The sequence below is a fragment of the Oncorhynchus masou genome, unplaced genomic scaffold (genome assembly GCF_036934945.1).
Source record: "Oncorhynchus masou masou isolate Uvic2021 unplaced genomic scaffold, UVic_Omas_1.1 unplaced_scaffold_3375, whole genome shotgun sequence".
In the NCBI taxonomy this organism is placed as follows: domain Eukaryota; kingdom Metazoa; phylum Chordata; class Actinopteri; order Salmoniformes; family Salmonidae; genus Oncorhynchus; species Oncorhynchus masou.
Window position 1 is genome coordinate 22,641 of NW_027009788.1, and position 17,183 is coordinate 39,823.

The window sequence follows — 17,183 nt, forward strand, 5'->3', positions numbered from 1 at the left end:
GAAGGATAGATAATAGACAGTAACAGCAGTACTGTAGGTAGGGGTAAAGGATAGATAATAGACAGTAACAGCATGCATACTGTAGGTAGGGGTGAAGGATAGATAATAGACAGTAACAGAGTATACTGTAGGTAGGGGGTAAAGGATAGATAATAGACAGTAACAGCAGTATACTGTAGGTAGGGGTAAAGGATAGATAATAGACAGTAACAGCAGTATACTGTAGGTAGGGGTAAAGGATAGATAATAGACAGTAACAGCAGTATAGTGTAGGTAGGGGTAAAGGATAGATAATAGACAGTAACAGCAGTATACTGTAGGTAGGGGTAAGGATAGATAATAGACAGTAACAGCAGTATACTGTAGGTAGGGGTAATGGATAGATAATAGAAAAGCATCAATGCAGATAGTCTGGGTAACTATTGGTTAACTATCTAACTAACTATTGATCAGTCTGATGGCTTGGAGGAGAAGCTGTTCAGGGTCCTGTTGGCTCCAGACTTGGCGCTCCGGTACCGCTTGCCATGCTGTAGCAGAGAAAACAGTCTATGACTATAGGGTGGCTGGAGTCTTTGGAAATTTTTAGGGCCTTCCTCTGACACCGCCTGATATAGAGGTCCTGGATGGCAGGAAGCATGGCCCCAGTGATGTACTGGGCCATACGCACTACACTCTGTAGTGCCTTGCGGTCGGAGGCCGAGCAGTTGCCATACCAGGCAGTGATGCAACCAGTCAGGATGCTCTCGATGGTGCAGCTGCAGAACCTTTTGGGGATCTCAGGACCTATGCCAAGTCTTTTTAGTCTCCTGAGGGGGAATAGGTTTTGTCGTGCCCTCTTCATGACTGTCTTGGTGTGTTTGGACCATGATAGTTTGTTGGTGATGTGGACACCAAGGAACTTGAAGCTCTCAACCTGTTCTACTACAGCCCGGTTGATGAGATTGGGCGTGTGCTCGGTCCTCCTTTTCCTTTAGTCCACGATCATCTCCTTTGGCTTGATCACGTTGAGGGAGAGGTTGTTGTCCTGGCACCACACTGCTAGGTCTCTGACCTCCTCCCTATAGGCTCTTTCATCGTTGAGGGAGAGGTTGTTGTCCTGGCACCACACTGCTAGGTCTCTGACCTCCTCCCTATAGGCTGTTTCATCGTTGAGGGAGAGGTTGTTGTCCTGGCACCCCACTGCCAGGTCTCTGACCTCCTCCCTATAGGCTGTTTCATCGTTGAGGGAGAGGTTGTTGTCCTGGTATCACCAGGTCTCTGACCTCCTCCCTATAGGCTGTCTCATCGTTGAGGGAGGGTTGTTGTCCTGGCACCACCAGGTCTCTGACCTCCTCCCTATAGGCTGTCTCATCGTTGAGGGAGAGCTTGTCCTGGCACCACGCTGCCAGTTCTCTGACCTCCTCCTGTAGGCCATCGCATCGTTGTCGGTGATTGGGCCCTACCACCCTTGTGTCATCGGCAAACTTAATGATGGTGTTGGAGTCGTGCTTGACCACTCAATCATGGGTAAACAGGGAGTACGGGAGGGGAATAAGCATGCACCCCTGAGGGGCCCTATGTTGAGGATCAGCGTGGCAGATGTGTTGTTGCCTACCCTGACCACCCGGAGGGCAGCACGTCAGGAAGTCCAGGATCCAGTTGCAGAGGGGGTGTTTAATCCCAGGGTCTTTATCTTAGTGATGAGCTTTGTGGGCACTATGGTGTTGAACGCTGAGCTGTTGTCAGTGAACAGCATTCTCACGTAGGTGTTCCTTTTGTCCAGGTGGAAAAGGGTAGTGTTTTATTACATGGAACTAATGGGGATCCATAATAAACCCCAGGAAGAGTAGCTGCTGCCTTGGCAACAGGAACTAATGGGGATCCATAATAAACCCCAGGAAGAGTAGCTGCTGCCTTGACAGGAACCAATGGGGATCCATAATTAACCCCAGGAAGAGTAGCTGCTGCCTTGGCAGGAACTAATGGGGATCCATAATAAACCCCAGGAAGAGGAGCTGCTGCCTGGCACAGGAACTAATGGGGATCCATAATAAACCCCAGGAAGAGAAGCTGCTGCCTTGGCAACAGGAACTAATGGGGATCCATAATAAACCCCAGGAAGAGTAGCTGCTGCCTTGACGGAACTAATGGGGATCCATAACAAACCCCAGGAAGAGTAGCTGCTGCCTTGACAGGAACTAATGGGGATCCATAATTAACCCCAGGAAGAGTAGCTGCTGCTTGGCAGGAACTAACGGGGATCCATAATAAACCCCAGGTAGAGTAGCTGCTGCCTTGGCAGGAACTGGGGATCCATAATAAACCCCAGGAAGAGTAGCTGCTGCCTTGGCAGTAATGGGGATCCATAATTAACCCCAGGAAGAGTAGCTGCTGCTTGGCAGGAACTAATGGGGATCCATAATAAACCCCAGGAAGAGTAGCTGCTGCCTTGGCAGGAACTAATGGGGATCCATAACAAACCCCAGGAAGAGTAGCTGCTGACTTGGTAGGAACTAATGGGGATCCATAATAAACCCCCGGAAGAGTAGCTGCTGCCTTGACAGGAACTAATGGGGATCCATAATAAACCCCAGGTAGAATAGCTGCTGCCTTGACAGGAACTAATGGGGATCCATAATAAACCCCAGGTAGAGTAGCTGCTGCCTTGGCAGGAACTAATGGGGATCCATAATAAACCCCCGGAAGAGTAGCTGCTGCCTTGACAGGAACTAATGGGGATCCATAATAAACCCCAGGTAGAATAGCTGCTGCCTTGACAGGAACTAATGGGATCCATAATAAACCCCAGGTAGAGTAGCTGCTGCCTTGGCAGGAACTAATGGGGATCCATAATAAAACCCAGGAAGAGTAGCTGTGTCTTGACAGGAACTAATGGGGATCCATACAAACCCCAGGTAGAATAGCTGCTGCCTTGACAGGAACTAATGGGGATCCATAATAAACCCCAGGTAGAGTAGCTGCAGCCTTGGCAGGAACTAATGGGGATCCATAATAAACCCCAGGAAGAGTAGCTGCTGCCTTGGCAGGAACTAATGGGGATCCATAATAAACCCCCAGAAGAGTAGCTGCTGCCTTGACAGGAACTAATGGGGATCCATAATAAACCCCAGGTAGAGTAGCTGCTGCCTTGGCAGGAACTAATGGGGATCCATAATAAACCCCAGGAAGAGTAGCTGCTGCTTCTGTAAAAGCTCATGAGGATCCATAATAAACAAATAAATATGGTTATTTAACAGTTAACTATCTGTGGTTGCTGTTGTTGTTGTTGTTTTTGTTTTTTAAAGGTTGTTTAATGATTGTTGAATTGTTTTCTACAGACATTTGGTGAGAAGTTGCTGGGCGTATTCTCCTGGGTGATGCCCATCTCTGTAGCTCTGTCTACATTCGGAGGAATCAACGGCTATCTCTTCACTTCATCCAGGTACTAATAGTCTCACAATATAGTCAGCGGTTCTCAACCTCTCCTCAGGGGACCACCCCAATATAGTCAGCGGTCCTCAACCTCTCCTCAGGGGACCACCCCAATATAGTCAGCGGTTCTCAACCTCTCCTCAAGGGACCACCCCAATATAGTCAGAGGTTCTCAACCTCCAATATAGTCCAGCGGTCCTCAACCTCCCTCACCCCAACATAGTCAGCGGTCCTCAACCTCTCCTCAAGGGACCACCCCAATATAGTCAGGTTCTCAACCTCTCCCTTGGGGGACCACCGCAATCCAGCGGTTCAACCTCTCCTCAGGGGACCACCCCAATATAGTCAGCGGTCCTCAACCTCTCCTCACCCCAATATAGTCAGCGGTCCTCAACCTCTCCTCACCCCAATATAGTCAGCGGACCCTCTCCTCACCCCAATATAGTCAGCGGTCCTCAACCTCCTCACCCCAATATAGTCAGCGGTCCTCAACCTCTCACCCCAATATAGTCAGCGGTCCTCAACCTCTCCTCACCCCAATATAGTCAGCGGTTCTCAACCTCTCCTCAGGGGACCACCCCAATATAGTCAGCGGTTCTCAACCTCCCTGGGGGACCACCGCAATATAGTCAGCGGTTCTCAACCTTCTCACCCCAATATAGTCAGCGGTCCTCAACCTCTCCTCACTCCAGTATAGTCAGCGGTCCTCAACCTCTCCACCCCAATATAGTCAGCGGTCCTCAACCCCTCTCCTCACCCCAATATAGTCATGGTCCTCAACCTCTCACCCCAATATAGTCAGCGGTCCTCAACCTCTCCTCACCCCAATATAGTCAGCAGTCCTCAACCTCCCTCACTCCAGTATAGTCAGCGGTCCTCAACCTCTCCTCACCCCAATATAGTCAGCGGTCCTCAACCTCTCCTCACCCCAATATAGTCAGCGGTCCTCAACCTCTCCTCACCCCAATATAGTCAGCGGTCCTCAACCTCTCCTCACCCCAATATAGTCAGCGGTCCTCAACCTCTCCTCACCCCAATATAGTCAGCGGTCCCTCAACCTCTCCTCACCCCAATATAGTCAGCGGTCCTCAACCTCTCCTCACCCCAATATAGTCAGCGGTCCTCAACCTCCCTCACTCCAGTATAGTCAGCGGTCCTCAACCACCCCAATATAGTCAGCGGTCCTCAACCTCTCCTCACCCCAATATAGTCAGCGGTCCTCAACCTCTCCCTCACTCCAGCATAGTCAGCGGTCCTCAACCTCCTCTCACCCCAATATAGTCAGCGGTCCTCAACCTCTCCTCACCCCAATATAGTCAGCGGTCCTCAACCTCCCTCACCCTAATATAGTCAGCGCCTCAACCTCTCTCACCCCAATATAGTCAGCGGTCCTCAACCTCTCCTCGGGGATTCATAGAGTATCTGTGGTGCAGCTCTGCAGGAATCTAACCCACAACCCTGGTATTGCTGGCATCACTCTCCAACCCACAACCCTGGTGTTGTTGGCATCACTCTCCAACCCACAACCCTGGTGTTGCTGGCATCACTCTCCAACCCACAACCCTGGGTGTTGCTGGTATCACTCTCCAACCCACAACCCTGGTGTTGCTGGCATCACTCTCCAACCCACAACCCTGGTGTTGCTGGCATCACTCTCAACCCACAACCCTGGTGTTGCTGGCATCACTCTCCAACCCACAACCTGGTGTTCCTGGCATCACTCTCCAACCCACAACCCTGGTATTGCTGGCATCACTCTCCAACCCACAACCCTGGTGTTGCTGGCATCACTCTCCAACCCACAACCCTGGTGTTGCTGGCATCACTCTCCAACCCACAACCCTGGTGTTGTTGGCATCACTCTCCAACCCACAACCCTGGTGTTGCTGGCATCACTCCAACCCACAACACTGGTGTTGCTGGCATCACTCTCCAACCCACAACCCTGGTGTTGGTCACTGGTGCTGCTGGCATCACTCTCCAACCCACAACCCTGGTGTTGCTGGCATCACTCTCCAACCCACAACCCTGGTGTTGTTGGCATCACTCTCCAACCCACAACCCTGGTGTTGCTGGCATCACTCTCCAACCCACAACCCTGGTGTTGCTGGCATCACTCTCCAACCCACAACCCTGGTGTTGCTGGCATCACTCTCCAACCCACAACCCTGGTGTTGCTGGCATCACTTCCTCCAACCCACAACCCTGGTGTTGCTGGCATCACTCTCCAACCCACAACCCTGGTGTTGCTGGCATCACTCTCCAACCCACAACCCTGGTGTTGCTGACATCACTCTCCAACCCACAACCCTGGTGTTGCTGGCATCACTCTCCAACCCACAACCCTGGTGTTGCTGGCATCACTCTCCAACCCACAACCATGGTGTTGCTGGCATCACTCTCCAACCCACAACCCATCACTCACAACCCTGTGTTGTCACTCTCCAACCTACAACCATGATGTTGCTGGCATCACTCTCCAACCCACAACCCTGGTGTTGCTGGCATCACTCTCCAACCCACAACCCCGGTGTTTGCTGGCATCACTCTCCAACCCACAACCCTGGTGTTGTCTGGCATCACTCCAACCCAGCAACCCTGGTGTTGCTGGCATCACTTTCCAACCACAACCTGGTGTTGTTGCTGGCATCACTCAACCCACAACCCTGATTGTTGGTATCACTCTCCAACCCACAACCCTGGTGTTGTTGGCATCACTCTCCAACCCTCCCCAGTGTTGTTGCTGGCATCACTCTCCAACCCACAACCCTGGTATTGTTGCTGGCATCATTCCCCAACCCACAACCCTGTTGTCGCTAGCATCACTCTCCAACCCACAACCCTGGTATTGCTGGCATCACTCTGCAACCCACAACCCTGGTTTTGCTGGCATCACTCTCCAACCAACTGCATACACACCTATAACACTGTGGTCCTTTTTCTCCCCAGGTTGTGTTTCTCTGGAGCCAGAGAGGGTCACCTACCTTACCTGTTGGCCATGATCCACCTGAAAAACTGCACCCCTATTCCCGCTCTGCTAGTCTGTGTAAGTTACTGCACCCCTATTCCCGCTCTGCTAGTCTGTGTAAGTTACTGCATCCCTATTCCCGCTCTGCTAGTCTGTGTAAATTACTGCACCCCTATTCCCACCCCTATTCCTATAGCCCCAAACCCCGGGGCTGTGCTAGTTCCTATAGCCCCAAACCCCAGGGCTGTGTTAGTTCCTTTAGCCCCAAACCCCAGGGCTGTGCTAGTTCCTATAGCCCCAAACCCCAGGGCTGTACTAGTTCCTATAGCCCCAAACCCCAGGACTGTACTAGTTCCTATAGCCCCAAACCCCCAGGGCTGTGTTAGTTCCTATAGCCCCAAACCCCAGGCTGTGCTAGCCCCAAACCCCAGGCTGTGTTAGTTCCTATAGCCCCAAAACCCCAGGGCTGTGCTAGTTCCTGTAGCCCCAAACCCCAGGGCTGCACTAGTTCCTATTCCCCAAAACCCCAGGACTAGTCTGTTCCTATAGCCCCAAACCCCCAGGGCTTACTAGTTCCTATAGCCCCAAACCCCAGGGCTGTACTAGTTCCCTATAGCCTCAAACCCCAGACTGTTCCTATAACCCCAAACCCCCAGGGCTGTGTTAGTTTCTATAGCCCCAAACCCCAGGGCTGTGTTAGTTCCTATAGCCCCAAACCCCAGGGCTGTGTTAATTCCTATAGCCCCAAACTCCAGGGCTGTGTTAGTTCCTATAGCCCCAAACCCCAGGACTGTACTAGTTCCTATAGCCCCAAACCCCCAGGGCTCTGCTAGTTCCTATAGCCCCAAACCCCAGGGCTGTACTAGTTCCTATAGCCCCAAACCCCAGGACTGTACTAGTTCCTATAGCCCCAAACCCCCAGGGCTGTGTTAGTTCCTATAGCCCCAAACCCCAGGGCTGTGTTAGTTCCTATAGCCCCAAACCCCAGGGCTGTGTTAGTTCCTATAGCCCCAAACCCCAGGGCTGTGCTAGTTCCTATAGCCCCAAACCCCAGGGCTGCACTAGTTCCCTATAGCCCCAAACCCCAGGACTTCGTTCCTATAGCCCCAAACCCCAGGGGCTGTGTTATTTATAGCCCCAAACCCCAGGGCTGTACTAGTTCTATAGCCCCAAACCCCAGGACTGTACTAGTTCCTATAGCCCCAAACCCCCAGGGCTGTGTTAGTTCCTATAGCCCCAAACCCCAGGGCTGTGTTAGTTCCTATAGCCCCAAACCCCCAGGGCTGTGTAGTTCCTATAGCCCCAACCCAGGGCTGTGCTCGTTCCTATAGCCCCAAACCCCAGGGCTGTACTAGATCCTATAGCCCCAAACCCCAGGGCTCTACTAGTTCCTATAGCCCCAAATCCCAGGGCTGTACTAGTTCCTATAGCCCCAAACCCGAGGACTGTGTTAGTTCCTATAGCCCCAAACCCCAGGGCTGTGTTAGTTCCTATAGCCCCAAACCCCAGGGCTGTGTTATATAGCTTTGTGTATAATGTCTATGTTCATTGACCTCTGCTTCCCTCCTCCTCCTCCACAGTGCGGAGCCACCATTGTGATCCTGTGTATCGGAGAGACTCACAACCTGATCAACTATGTGTCGTTTATTAACTTCCTGTCCTATGGAGTGACCATCGCTGGCCTGCTGTACTATCGCTGGAAGAGACCCAACCTGCTACGACCCATCAAGGTACAGCAGGCCTATTTCTGCTGCTACTATATCTGCTACTATATCTGCTGCTATATCTACTGCTACTATATCTACTGCTACTATATCTGCTGCTATATCTGCTGCTTTTATATCTGCTTTTATATCTGTTGCTACTATATCGGCTGCTATATCTACTGCTACTATACCTGCTGCTACAGTGCCTTGTGAAAGTATTCGGCCCCCTTGAACTTTGCGACCTTTAGCCACATTTCAGGCTTCAAACATAAAGATATAAAACTGTATTTTTTGTGAAGAATCAACAACAAGTGGGACGCAATCATGAAGTGGAACGACATTTATTGGATTTTTCAAACTTTTTTAACAAATCAAAAACTGAAAAATTGGGCGTGCAAAATTATTCATCCCCTTTACTTTCAGTGCAGCAAACTCTCTCCAGAAGTTCAGTGAGGATCTCTGAATGATCCAATGTTGACCTAAATGACTAATGATGATAAATACAATCCACCTGTGTGTAATCAAATCTCCGTATAAATGCACCTGCACTGTGATAGTCTCAGAGGTCCGTTAAAAGCGCAGAGAGCATCATGAAGAACAAGGAACACACCAGGCAGGTCCGAGATACTGTTGTGAAGAAGTTTAAAGCCGGATTTGGATACAAAAAGATTTCCCAAGCTTTAAACATCCCAAGGAGCACTGTGCAAGCGATAATATTGAAATGGAAGGAGTATCAGACCACTGCAAATCTACCAAGACCTGGCCGTCCCTCTAAACTTTCAGCTCATACAAGGAGAAGACTGATCAGAGATGCAGCCAAGAGGCCCATGATCACTCTGGATGAACTGCAGAGATCTACAGCTGAGGTGGGAGACTCTGTCCATAGGACAACAATCAGTCGTATATTGCACAAATCTGGCCTTTATGGAAGAGTGGCAAGAAGAAAGCCATTTCTTAAAGATATCCATAAAAGTGTCGTTTAAAGTTTGCCACAAGCCACCTGGGAGACACACCAAACATGTGGAAGAAGGTGCTCTGGTCAGATGAAACCAAAATTGAACTTTTGGCAACAATGCAAAATGTTATGTTTGGCGTAAAAGCAACACAGCTCATCACCCTGAACACACCATCTTCACTATCAAACATGGTGGTGGCAGCATCATGGTTTGGGCCTGCTTTTCTTCAGCAGGGACAGGGAAGATGGTTAAAATTGATGGGAAGATGGGTGGAGCCAAATACAGGACCATTCTGGAAGAAAACCTGATGGAGTCTGCAAAAGACCTGAGACTGGGGACGGAGATTTGTCTTCCAACAAGACAAATATCCAAAACATAAAGCAAAATCTACAATGGAATGGTTCAAAAATAAACATATCCAGGTGTTAGAATGGCCAAGTCAAAGTCCAGACCTGAATCCAATCGAGAATCTGTGGAATGAACTGAAAACTGCTGTTCACAAATGCTCTCCATCCAACCTCACTGAGCTCGAGCTATTTTGCAAAGAGGAATGGGAAAAATTTCAGTCTCTCGATGTGCAAAACTGATAGAAACATACCCCAAGTGACTACAGATTACAGCTGTAATCGCAGCAAAAGGTGGCGCTACAAAGTATTAACTTAAGGGGGCTGAATAATTTTGCACGCCCAATTTTTCAGTTTTTGATTTGTTAAAAAGTTTGAAATATCCAATAAATGTCGTTCCACTTCATGATTGTGTCCCACTTGTTGTTGATTCTTCACAAAAAATATAGTTTTATATCTTTATGTTTGAAGCCTGAAATGTGGCAAAAGGTCGCAAAGTTCAAGGGGGCCGAATACTTTCGCAAGGCACTGTATATCTGCTGCTTTTATATCTGCTGCTACTATATGTACTGCTACTATATCTGCTGCTATATCTATTGCTACTATATGTACTGCTACTATATCTGGTGCTATATCTACTGCTACTATATCTACTGCTACTATATGTACTGCTACTATATCTGCTGCTATATCTACTGCTACTATATCTGCTACTATATCTGCTACTATATCTACTGCTACTATATCTGCTGCTATATCTACTGCTACTATATCTACTGCTACTATATCTGCTGCTATATCTACTGCTACTATATCTGCTGCTATATCTACTGCTACTATATCTGCTGCTATATCTACTGCTACTATATCTGCTGCTACTATATCTGCTGCTATATCTACTGCTACTATATCTACTGCTACTATATCTGCTGCTATATCTACTGCTACTATATATACTGCTACTATATCTGCTGCTATATCTACTGCTACTATATCTACTGCTACTATATATGCTGCTACTATATCTGATGCTACTATATCTGATACTATATCTACTGCTACTATATCTGCTGATACTATATCTGGTGTTACTATATCTGATGCTACTATATCTGGTGCTACTATATCTGATGCTACTATATCTGGTGCTACTATATCTGGTGCTACTATATCTACTATATCTGGTGCTACTAAATCTGCTACTACTGTATCTGGTGCTACTATATCTACTATATATGGTGATACTATATCTGCTGCTACTATATCTGCTGCTATATATCTGATGCTACTATATCTGGTGCTACTATATCTGCTGCTACTATATCTTGTGCTACTATATCTGATGCTACTATATCTGGTTCTACTATATCTGGTGCTACTATATCTACTATATCTGGTGCTACTATATCTGATGCTACTAAATCTGCTACTACTGTATCTGGTGCTACTATATCTACTATATCTGGTGCTACTATATCTGGTGCTACTATATCTGCTGATATTATATCTGATGCTACTATATATGGTGCTACTATATCTGCTGCTACTATATCTGCTGGTACTGTATCTGCTGCTACTATATCTGGTGGTACTATATCTGCTGATACTATATCTGCTACTATATCTGCTGGTACTGTATCTGCTGCTACTATATCTGGTGGTACTATATCTGCTGCTACTATATCTGCTACTATATCTGCTACTACTATATCTCCTGCTACTATATCTGCTGGTACTGTATCTGCTGCTACTATATCTGGTGGTACTATATCTGCTGCTACTATATCTGCTACTATATCTGCTGATACTATATCTGCTGCTACTATATCTGCTATTATATCTGGTGCTACTATATTTCATGCTACTATATCTGATGCTAATATATCTGCTATTATATCTGGTGGTACTATATCTGATGATACTATATCTGATGCTACTATATCTGGTGCTACTATATCTGATGCTACCATATCTGGTGCTACTATATCTGATGCTACTATATCTGATGCTACGATATCTGCTGCTACTATATCTGCTACTGTATCTGCTGCTACTATATCTGCTACTATATCTGGTGCTACTATATCTGATGCTACTATATCTGATGCTACTATATCTCATGGTACTATATCTGCTGCTACTATATCTGCTACTATATCTGGTGGTACTATATCTGATGATACTATATGTAATGCTACTATATCTGGTGCTACTATATCTGATGCTACTATATCTGGTGCTACTATATCGACTATATCTGGGAACTATTTACTGTTGCACACCTTAAACGCCTTGAAACTCCCCATCCCGGATCCGGGTTTGTGACTAAAGCCTCAGGCTCATTAGCATAACGCAAACGTTAACGATTTCTGAAAATCGCAAATAAAATGAAAATAATGCGTCTGCTCTCAAGCTTAGCCTTTTCTTAACAACACTGTCATCTCAGATTTTCAAAATATGCTTTTGAACCATAGAAATTGACTAATTTGTGTAAGAGTATGCAAAGCTAGCATAGCATTTTGAGTAGCATTTAGCACGCAACATTTTCACAAAAACCAGATAACCAAATAAATAAAATCATTTACCTTTGAAGAGCTTCTGATGTTTTCAATGAGGAGACTCTCAGTTACATACCAAATGCGCAGTTTTTCCTGAAAGCGTCTGTGTGTAGGGAGAAATCGTTCCGTTTTCTACATTGCGTCTGGCTACCAAACGAACCGAAAATTCAGTCACCTACAACGTAAAACTTTTTCCGGATTAACTACATAATATCGACCGAAACATGGCAAACGTTGTTTGGAATCAATCCTCAAGGTGTTTTTTCACATATCTCTTCATTGATATGCAGTTCGTGGAAGCTTGCTTTCCTCTCTGTATCCCATGGAAAAATACTGGCAGGTGACTTTTGCGCACCAATTTCGGCGCAGGACACCGGGCGGACACCTGGTAAATGTAGTCTCTTATGGTCAATCTTCCAATGATCTGCCTACAAATACGTCACAATGCTGCAGACACCTTGGGGAAACGACAGAAAGGGCAGGCTCATTCCTCTCGCATTCACAGCCATATAAGGAGACAATGGAAAACAGAGCCTCAAAAATCCTGCTCATTTCCTGGATGCCATCTCATCTTGGTTTTGCCTGAAGCTCACGTTCTAGGGCACGCACAGAGAATATCTTGGTAGTTCTGGACACGTCAGAGTGTTTTCTTTCGAAAGCTATCAATTATATGCATAGTCGAGCATCTTTTTGTGACAAAATATCTTGTTTAAAACGGGAACGTTTTTCATCCAAAAATGAAATAGCGCCCCCATAGATGTAAGAGGTTAACCAGGAAATGAACTGTCAGTCTATTACTGATGGGAAACCAGGAAATGAACTGTCAGTCTATTACTGATGGGAAACCAGGAAATGAACTGTCAGTCTATTACTGATGGGAAACCAGGAAATGAACTGTCAGTCTATTACTGATGGGAAACCAGGAAATGAACTGTCAGTCTATTACTGATGGGAAACCAGGAAAAACTGTCAGTCTATTACTGATGGGAAACCAGGAAATGAACTGTCAGTCTATTACTGATGGGAAACCAGGAAATGAACTGTCAGTCTATTACTGATGGGAACTGAACTCAGTCTATTACTGATGGGAAACCAGGAAATGAACTGTCAGTCTATTACTGATGGGAAACCAGGAAATGAACTGTCAGTCTATTACTGATGGGAAACCAGGAAATGAACTGTCAGTCTATTACTGATGGAAATGAACTGTCAGTCTATTAGATGGGAAATGAACTGTCAGTCTATTACTGATGGGAAACCAGGAAATGAACTGTCAGTCTATTACTGATGGGAAACCAGGAAATGAACTGTCAGTCTATTACTGATGGGAAACCAGGAAATGAACTGTCAGTCTATTACTGATGGGAAACCAGGAAATGAACTGTCAGTCTATTACTGATGGGAAACCAGGAAATGAACTGTCAGTCTATTACTGATGGGAAACCAGGAAATGAACTGTCAGTCTATTACTGATGGGAAACCAGGAAATGAACTGTCAGTCTATTACTGATGGGAAACCAGGAAATGAACTGTCAGTCTATTACTGATGGGAAACCAGGAAATGAACTGTCAGTCTATTACTGATGGGAAACCAGGAAATGAACTGTCAGTCTATTACTGATGGAAACTGAACTGTCAGTCTATTACTGATGGGAAACCAGGAAATGAACTGTCAGTCTATTACTGATGGGAAACCAGGCTGTCAGTCTATTACTGATGGGAAATGAACTGTCAGTCTATTACTGATGGGAAACCAGGAAATGAACTGTCAGTCTATTACTGATGAGGAAACCAGGAAATGAACTGTCAGTCTATTACTGATGGGAAACCAGGAAATGAACTGTCAGTCTATTAAACCAGGAAATGATGAGGCACCAGGAAATGAACTGTCAGTCTATTACTGATGGGAAACCAGGAAATGAACTGTCAGTCTATTACTGATGGGAAACCAGGAAATGAACTGTCAGTCTATTACTGATGAGGCACCAGGAAATGAACTGTCAGTCTATTACTGATGGGAAACCAGGAAATGAACTGTCAGTCTATTACTGATGGGAAACCAGGAAATGAACTGTCAGTCTATTACTGATGGGAAACCAGGAAATGAACTGTCATTCTATTACTGATGGGAAACCAGGAAATGAACTGTCAGTCTATTACTGATGGGAAACCAGGAAATGAACTGTCAGTCTATTACTGATGGGAAACCAGGAAATGAACTGTCAGTCTATTACTGATGGGAAACCAGGAAATGAACTGTCAGTCTATTACTGATGGGAAACCAGGAAATGAACTGTCAGTCTATTACTGATGGGAAACCAGGAAATGAACTGTCAGTCTATTACTGATGGGAAACCAGGAAATGAACTGTCAGTCTATTACTGATGGGAAACCAGGAAATGAACTGTCAGTCTATTACTGATGGGAAACCAGGAAATGAACTGTCAGTCTATTACTGATGGGAAACCAGGAAATGAACTGTCAGTCTATTACTGATGGGAAACCAGGAAATGAACTGTCAGTCTATTACTGATGGGAAACCAGGAAATGAACTGTCAGTCTATTACTGATGGGAAACCAGGAAATGAACTGTCAGTCTATTACTGATGGGAAACCAGGAAATGAACTGTCAGTCTATTACTGATGGGAAACCAGGAAATGAACTGTCAGTCTATTACTGATGGGAAACCAGGAAATGAACTGTCAGTCTATTACTGATGGGAAACCAGGAAATGAACTGTCAGTCTATTACTGATGGGAAACCAGGAAATGAACTGTCAGTCTATTACTGATGGGAAACCAGGAAATGAACTGTCAGTCTATTACTGATGGGAAACCAGGAAATGAACTGTCAGTCTATTACTGATGGGAAACCAGGAAATGAACTGTCAGTCTATTACTGATGGGAAACCAGGAAATGAACTGTCAGTCTATTACTGATGGGAAACCAGGAAATGAACTGTCAGTCTATTACTGATGGGAAACCAGGAAATGAACTGTCAGTCTATTACTGATGGGAAACCAGGAAATGAACTGTCAGTCTATTACTGATGGGAAACCAGGAAATGAACTGTCAGTCTATTACTGATGGGAAACCAGGAAATGAACTGTCAGTCTATTACTGATGGGAAACCAGGAAATGAACTGTCAGTCTATTACTGATGGGAAACCAGAAATGAACTGTCAGTCTATTACTGATGGGAAACCAGGAAATGAACTGTCAGTCTATTACTGATGGGGCACCAGGAAATGAACTGTCAGTCTATTACTGATGGGAAACCAGGAAATGAACTGTCAGTCTATTACTGATGGGAAACCAGGAAATGAACTGTCAGTCTATTACTGATGGGAAACCAGGAAAATGAACCGTCAGTCTATTACTGATGGGAAACCAGGAAATGAACTGTCAGTCTATTACTGATGGGAAACCAGGAAATGAACTGTCAGTCTATTACTGATGGGAAACCAGGAAATGAACTGTCAGTCTATTACTGATGGGAAACCAGGAAATGAACTGTCAGTCTATTACTGATGGGAAACCAGGAAATGAACTGTCAGTCTATTACTGATGGGAACCAGGAAATGAACTGTCGTCTATTACTGATGGAAAACCAGGAAATGAACTGTCAGTCTATTACTGATGGGAAACCAGGAAATGAACTGTCAGTCTATTACTGATGGGAAACCAGGAAATGAACTGTCAGTCTATTACTGATGGGAAACCAGGAAATGAACTGTCAGTCTATTACTGATGGGAAACCAGGAAATGAACTGTCAGTCTATTACTGATGGGAAACCAGAAATGAACTGTCAGTCTATTACTGATGGAAACCAGGAAATGAACTGTCAGTCTATTACTGATGGGAAACCAGGAAATGAACTGTCATTCTATTACTGATGGGAAACCAGGAAATGAACTGTCAGTCTATTACTGATGGGAAACCAGGAAATGAACTGTCAGTCTATTACTGATGGGAAACCAGGAAATGAACTGTCAGTCTATTACTGATGGGAAACCAGGAAATGAACTGTCAGTCTATTACTGATGGGAAACCAGGAAATGAACTGTCAGTCTATTACTGATGGGAAACCAGGAAATGAACTGTCAGTCTATTACTGATGGGAAACCAGGAAATGAACTGTCAGTCTGTTACTGGTGGTGAAACCAGGAAATGAACTGTCTGTCTATTACTGATGGGAAACCAGAAATGAACTGTCAGTCTATTACTGATGGGAAACCAGGAAATGAACTGTCAGTCTATTACTGATGGGAAACCAGGAAATGAACCGTCAGTCTATTACTGATGGGAAACCAGGAAATGAACCGTCAGTCTATTACTGATGGGAAACCAGGAAATGAACTGTCAGTCTATTACTGATGGGGAAACCAGGAAATGAACTGTCAGTCTATTACTGATGGGAAACCAGGAAATGAACTGTCTGTCTATTACTGATGGGAAACCAGGAAATGAACTGTCAGTCTATTACTGATGGGAAACCAGGAAATGAACTGTCAGTCTATTACTGATGGGAAACCAGGAAATGAACTGTCAGTCTATTACTGATGGGAAACCAGGAAATGAACTGTCTGTCTATTACTGATGGGAAACCAGGAAATGAACTGTCAGTCTATTACTGATGGGAAACCAGGAAATGAACTGTCGTTCTATTACTGATGGGAAACCAGGAAATGAACTGTCAGTCTATTACTGATGGGAAACCAGGAAATGAACTGTCAGTCTATTACTGATGGGAAACCAGGAAATGAACTGTCAGTCTATTACTGATGGGAAACCAGGAAATGAACTGTCATTCTATCACTGATGGGAAACCAGGAAATGAACTGTCATTCTATTACTTCCTTCCTTCCTCTCACTCCTCCCCCTCCCCATCCTCCTCTCTCTCCCCTCTCATCCTCTACTCATTCCCCTTCTCTACTCTCCTCCTCCCCTCTCCCTTCAGGTGAGTGTGTTGGTCCCTATCAGTTACCTGGTGTTCTGGGCGGTGCTGCTGGGGTTCAGCCTGTACTCGGAGCCCGTGGTGTGTGGAATGGGGATCGATCATCATGCTCACCGGGGTACCCGTCTACTGGCCGTCGGAGTCCACTGGAAGAACAAGCCCAGATGTGTCTACAGGAGTCGTGGGTGAGTGACATCTACACTCCTTGTATTGCATGTCCATGTAGTCATTCACCAGACATCAGAGCAACTTACAGTCAACTAAGTTAGGTATGCTGCCGT

The 17,183-nt window shown here is 45.8% G+C and overlaps 1 pseudogene; it reads left to right on the plus strand.

Annotated features, from left to right (window-relative positions):
• The first annotated feature begins 1,502 nt into the window (after positions 1-1,502).
• On the plus strand, positions 1,503-17,087 carry LOC135534421 (asc-type amino acid transporter 1-like; annotated as a pseudogene).
• Positions 17,088-17,183: the final 96 nt, after the last annotated feature.